This window comes from Drosophila sulfurigaster, chromosome 2L (assembly GCF_023558435.1).
Source record: "Drosophila sulfurigaster albostrigata strain 15112-1811.04 chromosome 2L, ASM2355843v2, whole genome shotgun sequence".
Classification (NCBI taxonomy): domain Eukaryota; kingdom Metazoa; phylum Arthropoda; class Insecta; order Diptera; family Drosophilidae; genus Drosophila; species Drosophila sulfurigaster.
This window is the reverse complement of record NC_084881.1, coordinates 11,289,512-11,297,987: the sequence shown is the minus strand read 5'-3', so window position 1 is coordinate 11,297,987 and position 8,476 is coordinate 11,289,512. Positions and strand designations below refer to the sequence as shown.

The 8,476-nt window shown below is 33.4% G+C and overlaps 1 protein-coding gene across 1 annotated transcript in view; it reads right to left on the bottom strand.

Moving 5' to 3' along the window:
* Nucleotides 1-5,555: 5,555 nt before the first annotated feature.
* The window catches only part of LOC133840022 (uncharacterized), a 42,504-nt gene continuing 39,583 nt past the window's right edge, over nt 5,556-8,476 (bottom strand). The window contains exon 13 of the mRNA XM_062271678.1: nt 5,556-8,275. The gene's annotated coding sequence lies outside the window, so the exon portion shown is untranslated. The remainder of the gene's footprint in view (nt 8,276-8,476) is intronic.

Below are 8,476 nucleotides of genomic sequence, written 5' to 3'. Positions count from 1 at the left end.
CCATTCCTCGTTCCCGCTCCCTCTTCCCATCAACAAATCTTCTCCAGCTTCATCAGTCTTCAGTTCAGTTTGTTTGTGATATAAACAGGCATTAGGCAAAGTTTCAATTAGTTGGCGTTAAGTGGACTCTCAACGTCGAACGTCTCCATAACTATCGCCTCCTCCAGAGTCGATGCAGCAAAACTTTAGTTTCATAAATTCAGATAATTCAGATAGTAGAAGCAATGGGATCATCGCTTAACTTGCTTAACCACTTGAGCTAACCACATGACTGGCCAATTGTTACGGTCAAGTTGACCCCAAAGTGTTATCAGCATTTCGCTTCAGCTGCCGGTTGCTTGTAGATACACCTAAAGGATACATATTCAAATTTATATTCAAAATTAACAAGAGTTAATTATAATTTAATATGCTGCTCATAATAGGCTTAAGTATTTTCTATAATTTCAAGAGACAATTAAAGCATGCATAAGGATAATACAACATTAATTAATGTCTATTGTGATTAATATGATCTAAGTGGAACCAAAAACGTAATCGTGTTGCTAGTTAATAGGTTTATTTTCGCACTTGTCTTTTGTATTGATTTTAATTTTGAATGTATATTTTATATATTGCAATTTGCTTCTTAACACAATTCTTCATCAAATCATTTTAAGAAAGGAAGTTATGCAAAAATGTAAGGTTTCATTTCAAAATTTTTTTATAGTTTCAAATTGTAATTTTATTAATTGCCCTCACTTTTGACCATAATTGTTTATCGAACGCTTTTAATATAATATTTTAGCCGAATATTTTTGCAAGTAAGAAAGCTACAGTTAGGTGTGCTCGACTCTGAGATACCCATTACCACATTAATATACCTCAAAAATACTGAAGAAGGCTATATTTGGTATATTAGTTAATTACTACATTCTACATAGAGTAGACAAATATAATAAAAGGATGTTTTCTTTGTTTTCCATTTGTCTCCCATTTAATATTCAGATGTTTTTGTTACTTAAATATATAATTATATATGAAGCAAGCTACCTAACATACTTTTTCATTAATTCATGTAAGTTTTTAATAGTTTACTTGTCTAATGTTAATTTAAATGTTTTTAATTTTGAATACAATATATATTATATAAATGTAATAAAACTTCCTTTACTTTAACCGAATTCTTTCAAAAAAAAATACAGACTCTTTTTAGAAAATGTTTTCTCAAAATCGCACAAATCTTTTAGACTTTAAAGTATTTAACAATGGGCTGAAAGTAGATTTGCAACTTCCTCACTTGACTGCGTCTCAGACAAACAAATGCAGGATTGACTGGAGTAAATGTTGCTGCTTGGCCTTAAGCTCTGGCCTTTCACATAATCAACAGAAATCTGTTGAGTAACTTGAAACATTTGCAAATTTGTCTTCGACTGACCGCAGCATGAAAAGTGCGAAATAAACTGATGATTTTTGCACATTTCCCAAAGACGTAAAGCACAATAATAGATTAAGACTGTAATGGAAATTTTTGGGTCCGGATTTCGCAGGAAGGGGAAAGGGGATCAGGATGTGCATAAGCACACAGACAGGACGATAGGCTTGGGAGACCAGCAATTAACACACTCGAATATACGGATCTCGAGTGATGCAAGCAGCATAGAGTCGGGAGCATGCAACATGCTGCATGGAGCAGCCATCAGGCAGCACTTTGATAGTTAGATAAACAAATACGCAAATACAAACACAGACAGACAAAGGAAGCTAGCAAGGACGTGCGGCCGGAAACAGCATTTGATAAGGACACACACTCACAAACTAATAGTTTGCGATGAGGAGGAGGAGGTGGCAAGAGGAAGACGGAGAAGGGACAGAGATAGAATGCAATTCAATGCCAATACAAATGCAAGGTAACATGCAAATTGACAGAGAGGACACGACAACACAAACACAAACAAACTCAACACACACAGAGGGAGGAAGAGCGATGCATAGAATGAGAGCAAGACACATGAATTGCATTAGTTGCAACGGCAACTGGGCGACAATTTGACATTTTACTCGTACTTTGTTTTTACGCATTTCGCAGTGACAAAGGGGCGGCTTCCTGCATGGGGGTGTGGCAAGGGATTGCGCTATGCAAATAGAGACGAATCTCAAGCATTGTCTTTGGCAACGATAAACTGTCAAATTGCAGCAATTTAACGCTTGATAAGCAACTTCTGGGGGCCATTGCCGAGAGTAGTTGACAACTTTTGATGATTATGCGGTGACCGAATAAATCCGGTTCTACCTATTGTTGAACTTTCCTCCTTCTCTCCTTCCCTCCTGCGATGCAATGGACAAAGTCAAAAAGGGTTCGTTAAAAGGTGCATGCCATGTAAAAATTAAAAGGGGTAAGAGTTCTGCCTCATGTGCGATGCGATTTAAAACATTTCCATCACCGAACTGAATTCAGACATTTGTAATTATGAGTAGAGTTGGTTGACTGAGCTATTTAAGCGATTTGCTTTATTAAAATCCCAAAGCAGAAAAACAAACAAAACATTTTGCGAATTGCAAAGACGAGACACAAAAACCAGAACCACCACCAAAATTTATATTATACTCGTACTTTATATATAGATGTGCTACGTGAAACAACAACCACTGAAAAATCTGCTCAGGTCGCGCACATATCGTTGACTCCAGAGCTAAAGGTCCTTTCCGTCTATGCGACTGTCTGTCTGTCAGATCGACCGACTGTCATAGCGAAAATCTGTTACTCTGTCACATTCGCAGCTTGCCGAAAATTTCATTCATTCACTCATTCATTCCATTACATTTCGTTTCGTTTCGTTTCGTTTATCCCTTTTATGGCTTGTTTGGGGATTTTCATTATTACAATGACGTCGTCATCTCATACCCAGAGAAGAGAGGGAGACAGAGAAAAAAAAAACAGAGATCCAGCCCAGTCGGGCTTTGTTGCGTTCCCCGGGATACTTTCTCCTTGTCCATGTTTATTTATAACTACCAATTGTAATTAGGATTACTTTTTACTTATTTGCACAGTTGTTGTATCGCGTCGCATCGCGGCAGCATAAAAAACATATTTCTGCATTTTTACGTTCTGCGCATTAAAGTATTTGTCCAGACGGCTTAGTAGGCAGCCAGCTTCTAGTTAATAGGATGTCTATTATACGAGCATGAGCCACTCGACCCATTCTTATACCATCGAATACACTGATACTCTGTGTACAATGAGCACAGCTGATGCCTTACCCAAAATGCAATGAGGATACAAGTATCATTTCAATGTAACAAAACAGTTGCCGGATACATGGGGTATTAGCGCGCATTATGCTGGATCAGCCATAGAAACTGTCTACCTTTATTCTTTATGGATTCAACTTATTCTCAACAGAGACTTGCATTGCACAAACATAGTACTATACTGCCCTTGTTTATTATTATTAATTTACTTCATCAATATTGAAATGATGCCATGTATCTTAGGCTTCCTTTTGGAGGTAGGAAAATCTTCAATTGGTAGTATAAGTAAAATAAATTAGTCAAGATTCTAAAATGTATAGCATATCATAATAAAAATATCTAAAGATTTATCACTTGTCATTTTTCACAAAGAAAACATTCCTTTACTGTACGGATAAGTTCATAACTACAATGACGATTTAGATGACCTTTCGAATCTTCTAAAGCGAACTCAAAAGAATCAGAGATAAAGGATGCTTGCTGTAAATAAAAAGATGCATTGTTTAAACAATATTCAATATTTTTGATAGACTAACCTAGAAAGTACATCGATGTTTATTATTTTCCTCACATTTTTCTTTACCTACTTTATGAATAATTTATGTTTATATGATTATAATTTAATATTACAATATGTTGGCATTCTTTGTTAGTAGAAGAATTATAAGATTTTACGGTTTTGACTAGTTATAACATGCAAAATAAACTGCATCTTAAAAACATTTTGATTCAAAGAACATGAAACCAACTCAATCAATTGACATGAAATTCTTTTACCATTCATAAAAGTTGAAGGCCAACTTGTGTGCTTGAAAATAAATAATACTGACTTAGAGTTTCACTTTAATAAAATTAATCTGCATTACTGTTGCTGGCTCCTCCAATTTTCATAGACGTCTCAATCAAAGAGTACAATAATGTGTGGAACAAATGAGATAAATCTACGCATTTATTGGATAAAACCATCGCTGTTGTGGAAGGCTTCTCTTATTCGCTAGGGTGAAGCATGTGTTCTTTTAGTAATGTCCACAATTATAATTGCTTCACGGTTCTTTTTTGGCCATCACGAATTCAATCGTCAAATAAATGGAATGTATGGCGCATAAAGATATCAATCTCCTCCCCCTTGTCAACCCTTTTTTCGAAATGGTCGATAAATAAAGTCAACGACAAACAACAAATTGAAAGAACGTAAAACCGAAAAGTGCAATGGAAAATAAATAGAATAAAATTGTTAAACACTCAACTCGAAAGCCAAATGACAATTGACAATGCGACGAATTGAGAGAACTTTTCACGCATTTTTCCAAATATACGAGAAAAAAAGGAAAAAGTGAAAAGAAAACACATTTCAACCATTTTGTGTTCTGTTTGGTTTGATTTTTCGTAAATGGCTTTTGAACTAATTTTCAACGCATGCCTGACAGTCAGGTGAAGAGGGGGAGGTGAAAAGGTGGAGGTTGAGTTGGAGAGCTGCCTCACTCGAGTCCGGTAAATGGATTGAATGGCCTCAATGGTTTGATAGACAGGCATTGATTCATTCATACACGCAGCCGGTGCGTCATTCAATCAGTTCAACAATCGAAAGTGTCAATTAAAAGACAGCTACAAATAGCTAACGCCAAGTGCCTTGTATTATTTTATTATATGTATTTGATTTAAACGTTTCAAAAGCGACATGTGTGAACTTTCCCTTGCACCCGCCCCTGCCGCCACCCTCTTGGCACAATTTGCGGTCGATTTTCCACATCGAATGCAATGTGTGAAATATGCGTGAATCAAAGCAGATGTTCCTGCCCTAAGGTGGTCATTGATCCCAGTTTGCAGTTCTGTATAAGTGCTCTGATCAAGGCCTTCGGGAACATTATATCCACGGGCCACAGTAAACATCCAATAACGATTCCTTCAGCAGGTCCCTAGAGAAATCTGAGAATGTCCAAACTCTCTCTTTCTCTATTTGTCTTACCAAATTTCTGTTTGTACTAGAGAACTACAATTCAATTAGCAGTTTTTCCCCTTATTTAGATAGCATAAAATGGAATACACTGTTTACAGATCACATTTGACACGTCGCCTAGGGAAATATTGAATTAGTAATTCTCGAACATTCTTATCAATAAACTCCTGCTGCCCAATTAAATGCATTCTTTGTAATCGCGATTACTCTCCCTGACCCAATTTGCATGTAAATGAAAACAAGCTTAATTTGTATTTAAATTGTTCTTTTTGTTTTGTATATTTTTTATTAATTTTTTACTCTTTTGTTGTAGCTGTGTTTTTTGTATTTTTCTCATGAATTATTACCCATTTTTTGTTTGTTGTTGTTGTTGTTGTTGTTGTTGTTGTAATCTCAATTGTCATTTGTGGTTGTTTGCGTGAGTTTAGTTTAGTATTTTGTTAATATTTCAATTAATTTGCATTGTTAATTGTGTTAGCGTTATTTATAATAAATATGAATGCATTGTTTAAATTAGAACTATGCCGCATTACTTTTGTTTTCGGTTCATGTTTTTGTTTTCGTCTTTTTTTTTGTTAATACTTGCCAACAACAATCTCAGCAATCTCAGTTTGCAATTTAAATTGAATTCAAATGAGCGAGAAATAAAGAAATTCCATTCGGGTTTTGGTTTTGTTTGTTTAAATAATTTAATACTATATTTTTGCCTTGAAATTTACACATATTATTACTCGTAATAAATGCCATTAAATTAGTTTAGAAATTAAACTAGTCTATAATAAATGAACTGCCAAGCAACAGCAAATGAATTAATCCATAATTCGTCTGTGCGACTTTGCGATAATTTACAAAAAAACATTACAAGTAGTTTATTTAATTTGTTTTTTTACAGTGTACACTTATGCCTCGTTCTTTGTTAATTTATACAAAATGTAATTTAAACTTAATCACTAATTATTCAATTTCTCATTATCGTTTTTTATTATTATAATTTATACAAGTCTTGTAGGTAGGTTCGTGATTTTTTTTTACGTTTTTTTTTTCTTTATTCTCTTTGATAGTGTATCCAGTGTTGCAGAGCTGCGGAAAGTGTTCGTCAGTGTTGTTCAGTTTTCAGTGTTGGCAAACATTTTGTGCATTGGAAATTTGGAAAGTTAAAGAACTGTGCGAAAAATACAGAAATATGTACGTTTTATGTAAAATTGTATATGTATTGTATGTTATGTTTACCCTTCGGGCCTAGACAGCTTATTATAATTATATAATTTAATCATTTAATTATGTTGTGTTTAAAAAATGGCTAGCTTAATGCTTACATCTGTTTCTTTATTTAATGTTCTTGCTGTTGTTCTTGTTGTTAGTTTAAAACATGTTTCGAAAGTGTTGCACAAACATTTTAAATACTTTTCTTTTTTTGTGAATGTCTCTGTGTTCCTGTTCTTGTTATTTGTTATCGTTTTGTTATTTCTGCTACTATTTTCTACTACTTTTTGCTGCACGTGATGTGTGTTTGTCTGTTGTGGGAGTGTGTTTATTTTTATTTCTATTTCTATTTTAATTTTTATGTTTTTCTTTTTTTAACGAACATACTTATTTTGTATTTTTATAAAATGCGGTGTTTACACTTTAATTTTTTACTTTCTGCTTTATCGCTCATTACTTTTTAACTACTACGAAGCTACTACGACTTTAACGTTTAGTACTTTTGTTTTCTTGTGATAATTCGTATGCGCATTAAACTAAAAAGGAACATATACATGATTATTTATTAATTATACATATGTATACTCGTATATAAGTAAGTATATATGTATGTGTATGTATATTATATATATGTATGTATGCATATAATTATTTATATTCATAGTATTTGTTTTTTGGTTTTATAGTCAGAGTCATTTTTGTCGGGTAGTACGATTTGCATTAAATTAAGTTAGCATTAAGAACTGAATATTCATTTTTTCACTTTGTTTTCTTTTGTTTCTTGGTTTTATAAGTAGGTAGTTAAATATTTAATCACAAATCATTGATGAAAACTTCATTTTAATTGGTTTTAGGCGACGACGCTCTGCACGCTCTCTTGGTCCGTTAAATTCCGTTACAATTTTATCATCATCAATCAAGGTCAATCATCGTCAATCGTTCAATCGTCGATCGTCTCTTGATTGCTCTACATAATTTTTTTGACGCGGCATTTCCATCTGCTCCAGTTAGCAAACAATCTACGTTTAAGTATTGTATCTCACGGATACTTTTCTAGGTTTATACACAGAAATTTACAGTGGGGATCTCTCAAATGGGGGGTGAGGTCACAGAATATATACGATAGTACAGTTATAGGATAGCATAATGTGGGGATTAGGATTGAGGATATTACAGACATTTACAGTTAGTTTTCTTCTTTTTTTTTGTGTTTTTGTTTTTGTTTTGGAAAGGTACTAAAAATCAGTTGAACTTTATTATATGCTAGTTACTTCATATTCTTCAATATCTTTTGCTCATACATCGCGGTTCGTTTCGTTTCGTTTTATAAATAATAAGTGTTGCTAAATGCTAAATCTTAAATTCGTTTTTTTTTTTATTTTTTAATATATTTCTTCTCCTTACGTTTTGCTCGATTGCATTTGATCTATGAGAAACTAGTGCCCATCTTTTTCATTTTGTTATTTTTTAAAATTCACCTCGCTTTTCTATCATATGCATTTTTATTTTGTTCACTACCGCATTGCATTCCGATATACTAGGTATATATTTACAGATTGTATTTCTATAAGTTGTATCATTTCGTTGGCATATATTCGACGCTACATTTTGCTTAGATATTCGACTTTAATAATTTTCTTATTTCTCATTTTTTATGTTTACTTTTACTCTTCCGTTTTGCTCAGTGGGTTCAATTGTTCGACGCATTGTGCTCTCCGCATTTGTGGGAGGGGCGGGTTCTAATACAAATTTGCTGTATGATTACTAGTACTTAACATTTTTCATATGGTTTTTCCTTCTATATATATTTTTTTTTCTTCTTTTTGCTATTTTTTCTGCTTTTCTATTCTGTTTGTTGTTGCACGTCCGTGTAGAGCATCAGAGCTGCAAAGGGAACAAAAGATGTAAAGAGTCTAAGGTTATTAAAGTGGAATTTTCTATGGCAAATTTGCTAGTTAAACAGCAGTAATGTAAACAACTCTTTTTTGCAATTTAATTGGCTTAACTATGTTAGTAAAAATAAAATTTTACTATAATTTGAAAGCACTAATTAAAGTTTCTTTATTTCTGATTATTGCACTTTTA